Source organism: Mytilus galloprovincialis, chromosome 12 (assembly GCF_965363235.1).
Source record: "Mytilus galloprovincialis chromosome 12, xbMytGall1.hap1.1, whole genome shotgun sequence".
Taxonomy (NCBI): Eukaryota; Metazoa; Mollusca; class Bivalvia; order Mytilida; family Mytilidae; genus Mytilus; species Mytilus galloprovincialis.
In genome coordinates this window covers 41,694,656-41,711,852 of record NC_134849.1, presented here as the reverse complement: position 1 = coordinate 41,711,852, position 17,197 = coordinate 41,694,656, and the positions used below count along the sequence as shown (strand labels likewise).

At 30.5% G+C, this 17,197-nt stretch overlaps 2 long non-coding RNA genes across 2 annotated transcripts; both read right to left on the bottom strand.

Moving 5' to 3' along the window:
* Positions 1-841: 841 nt before the first annotated feature.
* LOC143055107 (uncharacterized) lies at positions 842-2,906 on the bottom strand. The gene is made up of 3 exons (XR_012971954.1): positions 2,807-2,906; positions 1,737-1,909; positions 842-1,155 (listed from the first exon to the last, which is right to left on the bottom strand). It is a non-coding gene; the product is annotated as an uncharacterized LOC143055107 (long non-coding RNA).
* Positions 2,907-6,860: 3,954 nt separating this feature from the next.
* LOC143055366 (uncharacterized) lies at positions 6,861-7,698 on the bottom strand. The gene is made up of 2 exons (XR_012972003.1): positions 7,656-7,698; positions 6,861-7,069 (listed from the first exon to the last, which is right to left on the bottom strand). It is a non-coding gene; the product is annotated as an uncharacterized LOC143055366 (long non-coding RNA).
* Between the last annotated feature and the right edge of the window lie 9,499 nt (positions 7,699-17,197).

The following is a 17,197-nucleotide window of genomic DNA, read 5'->3' as shown; positions in this document are numbered from 1 at the left end:
TAAGAATATATTTTCAACAAAGTTGTTTTTAGATTACTTTTTAAAACTGTTTGGTTTGACTACTTTTTATAACAAATACAAATTGAATATCCAAACTGATATTTTCCGCATACGTCATGAAGGAGGTTGTAATTTGCTGTTACAAATACCCAGACAACATTGGTACGTTGGCACAACGTTGGTCCAACGTATCTAGATGCATTGGCCCAACGTTATTTTTAAACGTTGGCCCAATGTATAAGTGCAAAGTGGCCCTATGTTGGCCCAACGTGATGGCTTAACGTTGGCACAACGTTGTAAGGTTTTATACAATACATTGGCCCAACGTTGGTCCAATGATGGAATAATACTTGCTGATGTTGAACAAACGTTAGGCCAACGTAGTAATACAAACGGTTTTTATCAAACGTTGGCACTCCGTTAGTTTAATCTGTAAACTTTTCTATCCATATGAAGGATACTAAAATCCCTTCCAGGCAATAACTTCTGGTTCTTACATCAGTTCAAAATGGCGAAACTATTACTTTTTTAAATGTTGCAATTATTGCGTTTTTCATATCCACTATACCATGTTGTGTCTTACATACTACCCGAAAATTTTGTATTTTGCCCCTTTCTCTCCATCTTCCTGAACATGCATGAAATATTTGCCAATGGACGTTTCAGTAATTAACAACAAATCAGTCTCTCCAGGAATTGTACTTCTGAATTTTACCCAAACTTTAATGAATGCAATCAACATATCCATGTTACCCAATTTTCTTAAATAATGTAAATACAAACTTTTAAGGTATGATTAAATATAATTTATTATTAGCTAGACAACCAGCAAAGTTTTTAAAAAAATCTTTGTATCTATACGTTGCTAAATCAGATCTAGAATGAAAATTATAAAGTCTATTCATGATAATTCATTTATCCCATTTGCATAATATCATTACAGTTTATGTAGAAATATCCAAGCTCTGGATGAAGGCATTGATAATTCATTTCATACAGCTATTTTTCTAGTTCTCTATTCCAACATGGTTTTTATTCACAAGAGTGTTCCTTTTGTTTTTTGCTACACTTTGTTTTGTCACTATTTCTGGCTCCGTCTTATGTTAAATCCTTTATCCAGTTTAGCATATCTTCATAAAAGTTATTTCACTGACTCTGTAATAAAGTAATGAATAAATGAGTACTCAATGTATGTATATTTAGAATATATTAAATCTTCCTAAAAAATTTTAAAAAAAATTAAAAAAAATACATTGTTTCTGGTGTCCTGGCACATTACATTTTTGTACAATAGTTGGAAAAAATACTTTTTTTTTTAATATTTTCCCTAGCCTTTACACATGATACAAGCCAAGCCAAAAAGCAAATTGCATGCTTTACTATAATGGTTAAACTTCACCAAGCTAGGTAGGCTAAGCAGGACAATTGAATGTAGAAATTGTTACAGGAAACTTTGTGAAAAAATGTCCTAAATAAATAAAACTAGTTGAAAAAAAGTCAAATCTAAATACACTAACACTAACGGTAGTATTAAACATGTTATAGATATAGGAAGATGTGGTGTGAGTGCCAATGAGACAACTCTCTATCCAAATAACAATTTTAAAAAAGTAAACCATTATAGCTAGGTTAATGTACGGCCTTGGCTCATACCGAACAACAAGCTATAAAGGGCATATATATCTGTGAATTTCGAATCCGATGTAGCATAAAGGATGGCTATTATGTTCACTTACTTTCTTAAAGTTATTCATTCTGGGCTATCAAATAGTAGAATGCATTTTTCCCATCTCCATTCCCATGCATTTTCTAGCTAGGATAATGTCAATAATTCTTATTATTCCTAGTTCTCCTTTTTTCCTTTTGCACTCTGATTTATTTTGTCTTCTGTAGTACTCAAATACCTGACCTATAAATTTATATTAGAATGTAAAATTGTAAGAATAGCTACTTCAAGTAATTCAGACAATAATTTATAGTCTTTTTCTTTGATAAATATCCGTCTGTGTGGTATAGTCTTTTTTTTTTAACGCCCCCGTCCCCCGCTCCCCCTATTTTTATATTTCAAGCGTCAGCTTTTTGTGACTGATATTTACTCCTACAAACTATTCAAATATCGGTTTTGTTTTGCAAAAGTTTTACCATGTCTACCGAGGACAAAAACTAAATCCAGCCGAGTCCGTATAATTATATACAAATTACAACATATTCTTGCAATGAATTTAGATAAGATTTTTTTTTATATTTAAAACACTGTTACACATGCAAGTGTGTATATGATCAGGTTTAACAAATCTATCGTATATGTTTGCATGCAATTTAGAAATACAATAAAACTAACAAATTCATTTATATTTCAATGAAGTAGAAGCGATTTAGAAATACAACAAAACTAGAAAATTCATCTATATTTCAATGATGTAGAAAATTATTATACCACATTTCTGAAACATTACGGAATAAGGTACATCTTAAGACAGATTTTTTCCATTAACTTCAGTAATTGTCATACATGTTATTGTTATAGATTTTAGAAAAAAAAACTATTAAAATATTGGTAATTTTCAAATTTTTTGAAGATACTAATGTTCAGTGGCAAATATTTCATGATGATTAATAGGATTAAAATGATTTTAAATCTAGAAAATATTTCGCCCGAAACGTATAAACTTCAAGATCAACATTATAAAATGATAGAAATTAATATATCTTTTAATTTTTAACAACATCCCTCAGATTAAAAAATCATATTGTATTTGTCATTCTTAATCGTATATATATCAGATTTTTTAAAGTTACAACTTACATGTTACTTTCTTTCTCTTTGAATCTCGGATGACATGATTTTCTCTTTTTGTTTTCTTCGTTTTACTGCTTTCTTCCAAATTTACAACAGGAAATAATCACAAAAGTGACTATCCCATTACATTCAGATTTCTTATAAACTTAATTACCATAGCAACTATCTTTGAAATTTGTGGAACATATGGTCAACCTTATCAGAATGTGCTTGATTAACAGACTGGCTGTATCAAGTATCACTCTGCATGTAATTGCTTAATTATTATGTTTCACAAAGTTTAATGAATAAAGTTATTATAAATAATGATTGCAATAAATTAAAAATTTTAACCAGGTAATCCATGTTTACCATATACATTTTTTTATTACAGTAATGATATTCCAGTATAAATTTTACCTGGCTTATATATAGATTATAATATATGATCAACGTTGGCCCAGCATTGGCCAAACATAGAGTTGTAAATGTAATTTCAGTTGATAAACACTTTTGGTATAACATTAACTTTCATAAAGCCTGCAGCAATCGAAATTATCCGCCTCCCAAGAGAAATAAAGCGTAAAATATTTCATAATCAATTTTATTAACAAAATTTCATATCGGCCCTATTTTGCTACTAACATAATGCCAACATTTGCCCGATTATTTAAAACCAACATGAGATAATAATATGAATTTACAACAACACACCAACGTTGGGCCAATGTTGTTCAGCCAACACCACCGTGCGACCAACGTACCGACAATTTGCCAACGTTGGGCCAATGTTGTGCAGCCAACATAAACTTGCGACCAACGGACCGACAATTTGCCAACGTTGGGCCAATGTTGTGCAGCCAACACCAACGGTCGACCAACGGGCCGACAATTTGCCAACGTTGGCCGCTGTTAGTCTGTTGACTGGGTAATTGTATCGTGTATGTAATTCTTCATAATAACACTTTAAAGCATTAATGTTAAGTTATTGGAGGGTAAATTGCATGATTCTGAATCAAGTTAGAAAGTCTTATTGACGTATTCACGTCATTGTTGAGCTCTGGCATTATTTAAGTGTTTTGTATAGATTGAGATACGTCACATAGAACAGGTGCTGTCATGACGTTGTTGAAGTTCCAAATGGGATAAAAAAAAAAGAAATAACATGGTAAATAAACCGGCAGTTTCCTGAATATATATACTGACTACTCTGTGTTGTTATCCAATCACAAAACTCGACACATTTGTAATCTGTTATATTAGTCGTTATTGCATTTAAGAATTCTTTTGAATATTTCTTTTAATCAATGCTAAGAAACTAAAATTAAAACAACACAACGGGAACTACCTTTGCATTCAGCACTGCATCCTTGAATACCGACCGTCGCCAAAAGTAACACATAAATACATTTAGAACCATTTTTAAGTCGTCATTTATTCGAATCAAAACATTTTTATAGCTTTACTTATTTTATGAAATTTTATAATTTACAAATTTTATCTATATATGTATACGTCTGACCAAATATCTCCACCAGGTTCAAAATAAATACCTTTTACTTGTTTTAATAGTTGAAGGCAACTTTATACAAATATCTATAAAACTTCAACATTTTGAATTAAAGTGTGAATTAAATTTTTACCTAAAACTTTACAAATGAGAAACATAATTTCATCACTAAAACGAGACTTAGTTTAAAATACACTTTTTTCCCCCAAAAAAGTAAAATTATTATTTACGAAAAATATGCAGTCTCAATGATGCAGCCACGTTTCGGAGTTGAAACATACTGCACTCACTTTTGATATTGGAAAAAAGCTTGCACAAAGATTGTAGTGATTAGAAAGTATGAAACTATTGAACTTCCTCCATCAAACGCTGAAATCAACATTTAAACGATATTATCATGGTTCATCGTACTTTATTTAATATTAAAAGGCAAGAAGGATCAAACTGCAGAAAAGTAATATTATATTCAGTACAATCCCTACATTCAAAAATAAAAATGGGAAATGAATGTAAACGAATCAAAACTGGTCAAAAGCCCGTAAAAATATAAAGTTGAAAAATTGAACACATGATGCCCTTGTGCATTGGCATTGAGGCTTAGTCAGAATCATCATCTTGCATTAGCGCATTAATGGACCGGACATTTTCCTTAGAGAAAACGTAAACGCAGTTTAATTACTGCTGATCATGACCTGAAATAGATATTAAATCTATACAATAAAGTTTAGGATAAAAGAAAATCCCAGTCCGTGATAGATGTGGATACAAAACAATTTCAAAGATGTATAGTGTACATACAATGTAAAGACTATTTCCTCTTGCAATAGTATAAAACCATTTGACGATTTTACACTTAACACAAGTATTCCCGATCCCCAAAAATAAATCCCCTAAAGCAAGTTTATCTTAAACTTTCAAAGAATTGTTTACACTTCAAAAATAGGCAATTCCCCATTTTTCATATATTTTATAAGAGGAAGTGATAATTTCTTTGATAATATTTATTAACTCATAAAAGTACTTATATTTTAGAAGTAGAACACACACTAGAAGCTAAGATGAAACGATATTTTCCGTTTTTTCTTGTGTAGGTAAGGTTACCAACTATAATAGTGTCTAGCTAATTATTCTTGCGATGCAAATTTTATGCAATTGTTTGATTCTAGACATCCGCTATCCAATCTACCCATAACATATACGATTCTTTTCCGTGACGTTTAGATACACAACTACAGAACTAGTATTAATTTGTATGTCTGAAGTTTCAACTGTTCCTAATATATTTAACATTTAAGATTTTCTGAAAGTTAATTAAATGGTGGATGGTGTTAGCAAAAATAGGTAAAAATGGCCCATAGAGGCGATACACAGAAAATAAACATGAAAAAAATGAATGGAAAAACACGCCAAATATCTCAAATGAAATTAAAAATTAAGACCCTAATGAACGGTAAATATTCCATCAATTTTTAAATTGTGTTTGATATTGATTGTTTTAATCTAGTTTGATTCTTATATTACTAAATGATATTTCATCTTTTTCAATCATAGTTGATTATTTATGAACACTGTTTATGTATTTCGTATTTCAAAATAACCAGGAAGATTTTTTAATGAATCGACATAAAATGGATGTTCATAAAAAAGATTATTGATAAAATTATATTTATCTCTAATCAGATCATTTATGTCGTTACATGTTTATATAATGATACGATTGCGTGAGTAGTGAAATTTGCCGGTTTTGATATAACATTAGTTGTTTTTGTTATGAAGGAAAAATTCCATGTTTAAAAACTGTGAATACATTATGTAGGTCTTCCAATAATTATGTAAATACAATAAGTGAAAATTAATCATCAAAAATAAATTCAATTATTATTAAATAAAGTACTACAAGAAACACCCTAAGAAATGTTATGTGCTTATTTGCAACTTTATCTTTCTGTGAGAATATACGAGTTTCAAAAATCAGAATTAAATTGCAAGTATATTAACATCTGTTGTGGCTGTGTCGATTTAAAAGACAGTTTTTTTTTCTTTGACACATTCATCTATAACTGTGAATAAGTGTGAGAGGAAAACAAAGGGAAAATAACAAAAAAAAAAAAATGTGGCAAAAACAAGAAATATTCAACATCAATATACAAAATACTACATAAAAACCGGGAATGAAACGTTTTGATTTTTACGGAAATGTACATTAGTTTACTGAGCCCTGAAATTTAACAACGACACAGTAAGCATCTACCTGTCCCAATTCAGGAGGTTGTAGTTTATTGCGGTACATCATATCAATCAGGCCTTTAGTTTTTCTCGTTTGAATTGTTTTACATTTGTCATTTTGGTACCTTTTATAGCTAACTAAACAGCATAAGTTTCACTTCTTATCGAAGGCGGTATGGTGACCTATATTTGATAATTTCTGATACATTTGGTATCATGTGAAGAGATATGTCATTGAATTTCATTCCACATCTTCTTTGGTTTATATTTTATTCTTAATTCGTTTGAATTCGTTATTCATTAATGGTGACACCTTGAGCTGCAATTCCTCATGCAAGTAAAAACTAAACGTTAATCTTTATTTGCAAGACACTTACTACATTATGGACACAAATTACAAGTAACCGGACAAAATGTAGCTAAGTCTGTACCGCACGCTTCAATATCGCATGTGAGACGTGGGTCATCAATACAAGGTTGTGTTGTAGTTGCCATTGTTGTTGTAGTCGTTGTTGTAGCTGTAGTCGTTGTTGTAGCTGTAGTTGTTGTTGCTGCTGAAAAGATAAATGTTTTAGATTACAAATATGCTTCAAACTTGCACCTGTCCTAATTCATGAATCCGGTGTCCAGTTTTTGTCGTTTTTTTGGTGTGATTCAAAAGTGTTTCTCGTTGTTCATTTGTTTGTATATTGATTAGACCGTTGGTTTTCCCGTTAGAATGGTTTACACTTGTATATTTTCGGACCTTTATAGTTTGCTGTTCGGTGTGAGCCAAAGCTCTGTATTGAAGACCATGTATTTGATCTATAATGTATTGATCTTTTGAATTGTGACTTGGATGGAGAGTTGTCTCTTTGGCACTCATACCACATTGTTCTATATCTATCTAACATGTTTAATGTCTTTTTTTTCTAAACAGGGGTTTGCTTAAAAATTTTAGTTTTATCAAATAGATTCTTCCAAAACTATCAGTATTACAGCAATTTAAAATTTGACATTTGAGAAAAAGTTTTTTTTTAATCATTAGAATGATACGCTTTGCCATCTTGGACTACACATTGTCGTTCTTTAGTACCTTTAAGATAGGTGTCTCGATAGCAATCATACCACATTTTCTTATTATTTTTTTCTTATATCTACCTCCACCTCCACCTTCAACTCACCGGACTGATTTAGAACCGCTGAAAAAAATTACAAACTATAAATAGAGCATTTAATATTATACATATTATATATACAGAAGAAAAACATTAACACAATTGAAATGTTATAAATCGGTTAATAATTGCTGCTTTACATTGTGACTGTTTTGCCGAGTGTGAACTCGCATTACTATAAGACGTGGTACGGTACTTGTCTATCCCAAATTCATGTATTTAGTTTAAATGTTTAATGTTATATTTGTAATTCTCATCGGATTTTGTCAAATGTGTTGACGTCTTTTCTATTATATTTATGTGTTATGGTAAAGAAAATTAATCACCGCCTTCATTTATCAGATTTGATTTCGTTCAACGTAATCGGTACGATATTTTACGTTTAAAGTTAGATTCAAAACAAACCGGACAAAGTTTTATAATATAGTTAATTGCTACTTTAGTTTGATATCAATAAGTATTAAAATGTGCTTTGTTATTTTAAAAATGCAATATCAGTATCTAGTTCAAATATATAATCTTAAATTAATCCTAATTCTATCTTATTCATTCTTATGTGACGTCATTTTTCATTTTTTGATGATTTGTTTTACAAATTCAAATGACGTCATTTTTTCGTCATTTTTCAGTTTCAAATAGGACGTCACTTGGCGAAGAGGTTTAAACTTATTCGGATGTGTCTACTTTTGTGTTTCAAATATCTGGTTATGTAAATGTATTTCAGTTGTTTCCTGTAATTAGTTTATACTTCAGTTTTATCATGTACATCTTTTGAATATTCATTTTATAAAATTTACTGTTGGCAAAAGTATAAATTATTCTAAATTATAGAGATTTTCTGGTAACTAACAGAAAACCCTTGCCGTTTTTGGCACAACCTTTATGATATTTTGGTCCTCGATGCTGTTCAACTTTGTACTCGTTTCGGCTTTCAAACTTTTGTATCTGGGCGTCACACGTAGGTTGTGTGTGGACAAAATACACTTCTGGTGTATTAAAATTATGTACTTGTTGCCTTTTGTTGGCTGTTATTCGTGTGATTCTTTGTCAATTGTGTTCTCCAATTTATTTATATTGTAGTCCTGTGTTGTCATTTTGATTTTATATTTCACATGGCCATAAAAGTGCGAGGTTTGGCATGCCACAAAACCAGGTTCAACCCATCATTTTTTCCTTTTAAAATGCCCTGTACGAAGTCAGGAATATGGCCATTGTTATATTACAGTTCGTTTCTGTGTGTATTACATTATAACGTTGTGTCGTTTGTTTTCTCTTATTTTTGAATGTAAATTCACATTGCGATAAGACGTGTCACGGTACTTGTCTATCCCAAATTCATGTATTTGGTTTTGATGTTATATATATATATATGTTATATTTGTTATTCTCGTGGGATTTTGTCTATGTGTGTTACATTTTAGTGTTATGTCGTTGTTCTCCTCTTAAATTAAATGCTTTTCCCTCGGTTTTAGTTTGTTACCCCGATTTTGTTATTTGTCCATGGATTTATGAGTTTTGAACAGCGGTATACTACTGTTGCCTTTATTTACATTACTTCCCTTTACACATCATAAATACAACATTTTTTTTTTAACAAAATGCATGTTGACCTATATAAATTATTTGAATATTGAATAACTGGGTTGCGATGCCATCTCCTTTTATGTATAATTGAAGTATAAATTCAAGTGTCTTTGATCGCGTAAGAATAACCCTTTAAGGGGATGAAGATGTTTTTATAAAAGTTACAAAGTAAACATCCTCCTTTGAACATAAGGGAACACAAAAAATATAATCGTTTTAATTGACCAACATTTTGTTCTAAATCTTTATCTCTCAGGTATATCTGAAACACTCTATTAACAATTCTACCTCCCTGAATGCATCCGATAGTGGATACACCGTAAATTGGTATCAAATAGTACTTGTGACATGTGTGAACACACAAGTATAATTGGCCGTTTCAGAATCTTATGCATCCTGGGTAATATTTTCAAAAGTGTACACCAAAATGTCCTGATTGGTTAAAAATGTCATAAACAATGGAAATTTAACCAATGACGTGACCTTATTTTCCTTTTTTGGGTACGAACAATGAAATAACCCATGATGCTTTAAATTCTGAAACGGCCACTTGTCAAAGTACAATAAACTGTTCAAATTATAAATGACACTTTTTTGCGAGCAACGAATATAGGAATGTAACGGTACTCTAAATTCGAGTATACAATTTGATTTGATTTTAATTAAAGGTGAACTCTTGCAACACATGGCTCTGGCAAGATTTTAACACACAATCTTGAATACTTCTTTGGCTTACTACTGTAATGTAGTTTCAATATGAATAAAGCCTGTCAAGGATTTGAGTCACAAGATGTTAAATTGCACTTCAAGTACATTTCGGTATTTTAAGTATTGTTATATGAAACTGGATGGATGACTTTTTATATTAAGAAAGCTGTAAACATTTATATTTGTAAACACTCACCTCTTGACGACTGGAACAAGACAACTGGAAATAATAAAAAAAAAAGAAACATTGATTATTAAACGTGCTTAAAAAAATAATCAAATGGCATTAATTCAAACAACAGGTAACATAAAACATAAGTGTTTACATTTTTTAGATAGTAAAAAATTTTTCTGTCTTATCTTGTTCATTTGAGAAAAAAAAATATTTCAGAATTTCAACCTATATTTAACAATAAATGAATTTTAAAACCATTTCACTTTAATGAAAAGTGTTAAAAATGAAAAAGTTTTGAAAGTGTAATTTTTATTTAAATTTTGCTACTTGTAAATTGTATATACTCGTGTATTTATTCTAACTACGAGACCTAATTCGAGGTTGTTTTAACCATATCTTGATACTGTGTGCTCGTTAAACATCGACGACAAATATTTGATTATTTTGGTTCAACTGACTGTTTTTTGTTGTTGATATTTTATTGATGAACTCTTACTATAAATAAGTAAGTCATGATTATATAATATTTGTTTGAAATATTATTATGATAAAAACAGAAATGATGCAATATAATTATGGTCAACAACAATGAGGTCACAATATCATATCTCAAGTCCAGAATGTACGTACATGTAACGTAACGAATATATACAACATTATAGTTGCTGAAATGAGACAAACTGTTTAAAAGACATCGTGCGAGTAAGATTTCAATAAGGAAGTTCGATGCCCAGTTTCAAAATAAATAGCTTTCCATAAGACTAGTATATATTGACAGGGGATTAATTGAGGAATCAAAAAAGCAACAAAAAAAAAAATTAGGGGTCAATGTGATGTTTTTTTTTTATATATATTAGCCATTGGAATTTTGGCGGGTAAACATTCTCCCTTAATTTTTCATAGCCTCATCATTGATAAGTTAAAGTTCTCAAAAACTATTAAACAACACATACGATTTTATAACACTTTTACAAATGGCTCATAATTATACATGTACAATATTTATAAAAGAAAAAATGGGGGTCCACGGGAATATCTTTTTAAGGCATTCCAACGGGTAAAACAAGAGGATTTCGAAAATATGACAAAAATTCATTAACATATCTCTGCAGGTACCATATATAATGTAATACGTCAGACGCGCGCTGTGTCCACATAAGACTCATCAGTGACGCTCAGATCAAAATAAATATAAAGCCAAACAGGTACACTGTTAAAGAGCATTACGAACCCATAATTCCTAAAAGTTGTTATAAATACGGCTTAGATAATCTATGCCTGGGATAAGAAAATCTTATTATAACATATTTGTATACAATATAGTATCATATTCAAAACAGTGTAGCTGTGGCCATTGATTGACAACCTAAATTATCCGATTGACTGGGACAGATTAGGTGAACGTTTGTTTTAAAAACCACTGCTCACTACTTACTTTTTATAGAATTTTAAATGTGGGGTCACCAAAGGTTCTTAAAGCTTTTAATATTAAAATAATTAAAAAAATTAACAGGAATAAACTTTATGTTTTGATTTACATTATTGATATAGATCAAAACATCGTGTTAATCCTGATTAGTTTTTCTAATTACTTTATTTATGCGTTGAGAACCTTTGGTGACACCACAGTTTAAGTGTCTTTAACAAGTACATAGTGAGCAGTGGTCGTTACAGACAAACGTTCACCTAATCTGTCCCAGGCAATAGGATAATTTAGGTCGTCAATCAATGGCCACAGCCACACTGTTTTGAATATGATTCTAAATTATATAATCGATATAGGAAGATTTAGTAGGAGTTCCAATGAGACAAATCTCCATCCAAATAACAATTGATTAAAGTAAACCATTATAGGTCAATGTACGGCATTCGACACGGAGCCGTAAGCTATAAAGGGCCCCCAAAATACTAGTATAAAAACATTAAAACATGAAAACCAACTGTTTAATTTATATAAAAAACGAGAAACGAGAAATACATATAAATTACATACACAAGCGACAACTACTGTACATCAGATTACTAACAGGTGCAAACATTTGCAGCGGGATTAAACGTTTTAATGGTACCAGTCCTTCTCCCTTTTTCTAAAACAATAGTATAACATCACAACATAGTAAAACACATGTTAAAACATCAATTGGAAGGCTTAACTCAATCAAAAAATGTAAATTAACACACTATGAAGGAATAAATTTGATCTGTGATACCTGAATGAAAATATATAGTTAATACAAATTATTAGGGACAATGTGTACTAAAATATATAATTGAAGTTTATGTTTACATATAAAAAAAACCTGTACATATCCTTTACTACTGTAATGATGAATCCTCATTTCACGAACATAGGTGATCTGGAGGAATAAACCGTGTGTTTTCCGTGAAAAACACCAGTCAAGTGACAAGTGGGAATCAGCTTATAACATGTATAAGTCGAGTTTATTTTAAGATATTAACAGATTAATGTGTCCTAATTTTACAATTTATGTCAAACTGCTGAATTTAAGGATAATTGTGCATAAATTAAAGATAAAGTCATCATCAATGAAACAGCAACCTAAAACGACACCGCCAAAATACAATTTACAACGACGTTGCATTTATGTTATATGGCAAACCTGCTATATTATAAAGAAAGATCAGTTTTTAATAAAATGTGAGCGAAAAAAAAGAAAAAGAAAAGAAAAAACCCGCAACGTAATATTTATGTTCAAATAATGATAACTCTCTATTATTTATAATTAAATCATTTCTCAGAAATAATACATTGCAAGGATACTAATAATAATAACTAAAAAAACTTACACAGTATTGCCAATATCTCTACAAAATTGATGTATTTGTCGTGTTGTATTTGTTGCTTGAGTGGTCCTATATCGCTAAATAATGGACTGGTCAGGACGGGGTACGAGTAGTAAACCTTAGTATGTGGTAACGGAAATCCACCAGCACCACCGCGACCGACACTTTCTATTGAATCTGCATTAACCAAAACTGTTGCTGCAATACTTAAAAGAACAAGTAGCAGTAGGTATATCATGCTGGTAATGAATCCCTGGTTAAATAACATTGCCAGACTTAGACATTGTCGGAATCGTGTCTGTATTCGGTTACCTACTGCAATAAGACATTTCAAAAGGTCATGCCTGTTTTTTTCTATTTGTTGTTGTTTTTTTATGTGTTTTTTTATTATTCGTTTTGCGCTGTAAAAAAACCCTGATTGCGTAGAAGTAAATAAAACCAACCACACAAAATATTAATACATCACAATAAACTAAACAATCATGCATTTTAATTCAATTCTACATTGTATGTGTACGTGAATTTTATCTTACAAACTGCACACAATTATCAGTATAATTTAAATTAAATAAGGATGTTCGCATCCTTATGAAATAACATCCTATATCCCTTAGAATCATTTTTCCCAAACAATTCTCACAAATTATTGTTTTAATTTTTGTTTTAACCTTTATTTACCTACCTACCGCGAGTGAAGGCGAAACAGAAAAATAACAACTTTGGCCTTAAAGTGAAAGTGTGAAATATCAATTCGATTTACCTTGTACCACTTCCGGACAACTAGTGTCTTGCGTTGTGTAACCGACGGTAACCGAAATGTCAAAATTTAAGCCGGGAACGTTGGTTGTCAAATAATGATCAGTTATACGAATTTGTCGTATTCAATGTTACATGTATATTTTTCAAATAAAATACAATTTCATTTTTTAATCAAATACTTTAGAATATTGGACCCATTGTTCAGGAGAGATTATGTTCTTTAAATGATAAATGTGCACAATAAAAGAATAACAAAACTCGGTCTCATTTTAATGGTGTTAATCAAACACTATGGGAATAAAAAAAAAATCATTTAAGATTTTATTTTCAAATATTGAATTTTGATTTCAACTTCAAGAAATAGAAAAAAATAGGGTCCACTAACTTGTTTAACGTCTACATATTACAATAGGTAAATTCACAACCCTTTGTTATTATGAAATTACTTTATCTTTTCTGAGTTATCTCCCTTTACATGGCAAAATTAAAAAAAAAATGAATCAAATATGTTCATATCAATAGTCTGTCTGAGCGTGTTGTGTTTAATAGTAGTTCCAGTACAATAATAAATGTCTTCGAAAAGAATGGTCAAATCGAAACCTGTTGAGTACCGATTGGTACAGATTTAGACGTACACATATGAACACACGCACTCATACACACAATTAATCGCATTACTGATTTTTTTAACTATTGTGTTTTGTTTAATTGAGATGTATTGTCTTGAACAGTTTATACGTTAGTATATTTAAATCCATATATTATCAAAAGACTGTAGTCATTTAAATTTAAACGACCTTATCAATGCGTAATATGTGTACAGAGCAAATTTAATATCGAAAGTGGAAATTCCTAAAGAAATATATTTATTGTACAGTTTTTGAAAGGATTGAGCTAATTGTTGTGTCACAACAGTGGTAAGTTGTATTTAACACAAGCCACTATTTAAAGTAGAACCATGTATCATCTTTTGACCAATATATATTTCAAGACCGACTAAAATGGCTGAATTATTACAATTGATTGTTACCAATTAAAAATGATTATGATTGCAGCGTTAACTCTTAATGTCTTTGTATCCACATTTAACAGTCGATGTTAATTGGAGATGGTAAAATCGGGATTATATTCTGTTCGTTGTGAACTTGTATGACCTTGTGTAAATCGTAGTAGTTAAAATAATGTTTTTTTTTAAATGAACTGTAGTTAAAATAAAAACAAAATCAAGTGATTGACGAGGTTATGTTTAAACATGATTATTCAATTATACATACCCGTTTTGACTTTTTTTAAAAAGAAGGACAAAATATATCAGAGGGACATTCAAACTCATAGATCGAAATTGATATGACAATGCCATGACTGAAAAAAATGAACGACACACAAACAAATAATAGTACACAAGACACACCATAGAAAACCCATCACTCATTAAAACAAAGCCATCTAAAAATAAGGTGTAAATTAACAAAAAGTATAAACTTAAAAGCAAATGGAGTAGAATTTTCGAAGGTGAGTTAAAAATAAAGACATATATCCAGGCCCAAATTTATGATGAAATCTGGGGTGTTGTTCTCGAAAGTTCCCCAAGATTAGCTCTAAGACTCATCATAATACAAATTTTAGTTGTGTCTCAAAGCTATCTCTGACGCATCTTATGTTTGGACGCTCTAAACATATCTTTAGTACGAACTTTTGAAATCGTTAATTAAAAGTAATTTATTTATAAGTTTTTATTAATGACGAAACTAATTAATAAATTATTTTCGAATTTCATAATTACATGATTATAATTTTAAAAATGCGTGATTTCAAGTTAAATTGTAAAATGATATTAAAAAGAATGTAATTTAAACTGCGTGTAAAACAAATAATGTTTTGAAATGAGATTTAATTTGTAGTGTCATCGTATCGTGAAACCCGAAGTTCAAAGTTTAAAACCAGAGTCTAAACGAAGACAGGATGATCTTTAGACACCTTATTACGTGTCCTTAAGTTAGGACGAAGACATGTCATGTACAAAATGTATCCGAAGTAAAGAAAACTTTGAGAACACAACGTATGACACAGACGTGTGATACGATGGTCTTAGGACACGTCGTAATCCTACGAAAACTTGAGAACACCATCCCTTATTAATTATTGTTTCTTTTTTTTCTTTTAAAGCATAACTTATACTGAAATCACATATTAATACCGTATAATGGAGTTTTTAATGTCAACTTTCAAAATTGATAATATCTATCATTATATAAAACTGGAAATCGCACCACGAGCAATTATCTATCATATCGAGGACGAACCTAAGAAAAAAAGATGTATTACTTATATCAAAACGTGAAAACCCTGTATTTTTTGGCCGAGGACAAACTGTCACCAGCAACCATTTATACATGTAGTGAAAATATATATATAACGGTGATATAGCAGATTGGTACACCGAAGAAACATAGTAAACTGAAGTAGGGCCGAGATTGGCAAGGCTTTTTCTAGCGGTAACAGTTTGCTAAGTTTTTTTTTAATCTATTATACTGAATGTTCTATCATTATTGTATTTTGCTGTTAAATTTAAAAGAAAAACGAATGACATATGTCGTCAGGCGCACGTCAACTTAATAGTTTTTTGTAATAAAAACAGCATAGTGGAAGCAATATTATTTCCTTTTTTTTTTGACAGTCTACGAAATATTTATTCTGAGGGCTGAATAAAGACTTTCCTTATTAAAGCTTTGTTTATAACTTATTTATTGATGATTGGTCTGGAGGAGAAGTCAAACGAAACTTTCTCCCGCTGAGCTATGGCATTGAGTAAATTATCTCTCTTGTAATATCCAATCAAAGTCTGACATTTTGACGTGGAGTACCCTTATTTATGTTATACAATTATAAATACATTGCGTAAATACAGTATACTGATTTTTTTCATATACATTTGTTTATTTACAACTTGTTTTTGATTTCTTCAATCAAGACAATATGAATGCCAGAACGTCAGTGCTTGTTTGTTTGTACTTCTATAACGTTTAAAGAAGGAACGATGTTTGCTACATGTATATGAAGTCATCAGTCTTTGGCGTCTTTGATTTTTACGAAAGTGAAGGTTTTCGGTCAAAGTAGTATCAAAGCTTCACCCAAAGTACAATTTCTTTTCGAAAGAATTCAAATAATGATTTTAATGCGACTGTCATGCTAGTGAAAAGTTTAACTAGCTATAATTTAATTTTGGATCGAACGCATCTTCCGATAGACCACTATCATCGGAAAAAACTCGTCAATTATACGTGCCTTTGTGACGTCATTTACCAGATAGAGGGGCACGCCTGTTTTCCTGCATTATAAACGTTCATCAAGCGTCTTAGTGATCGTCATTGTGCAGGATAACTAGAAATAAAGTTTGTTCAGTAGGTACTTAATCACAATTTCCTAATTACATCGGTGCAAATTGTCAATTATGAGAATTTAATTTGCCGAATAATTTGAGCAATATAGCTTTA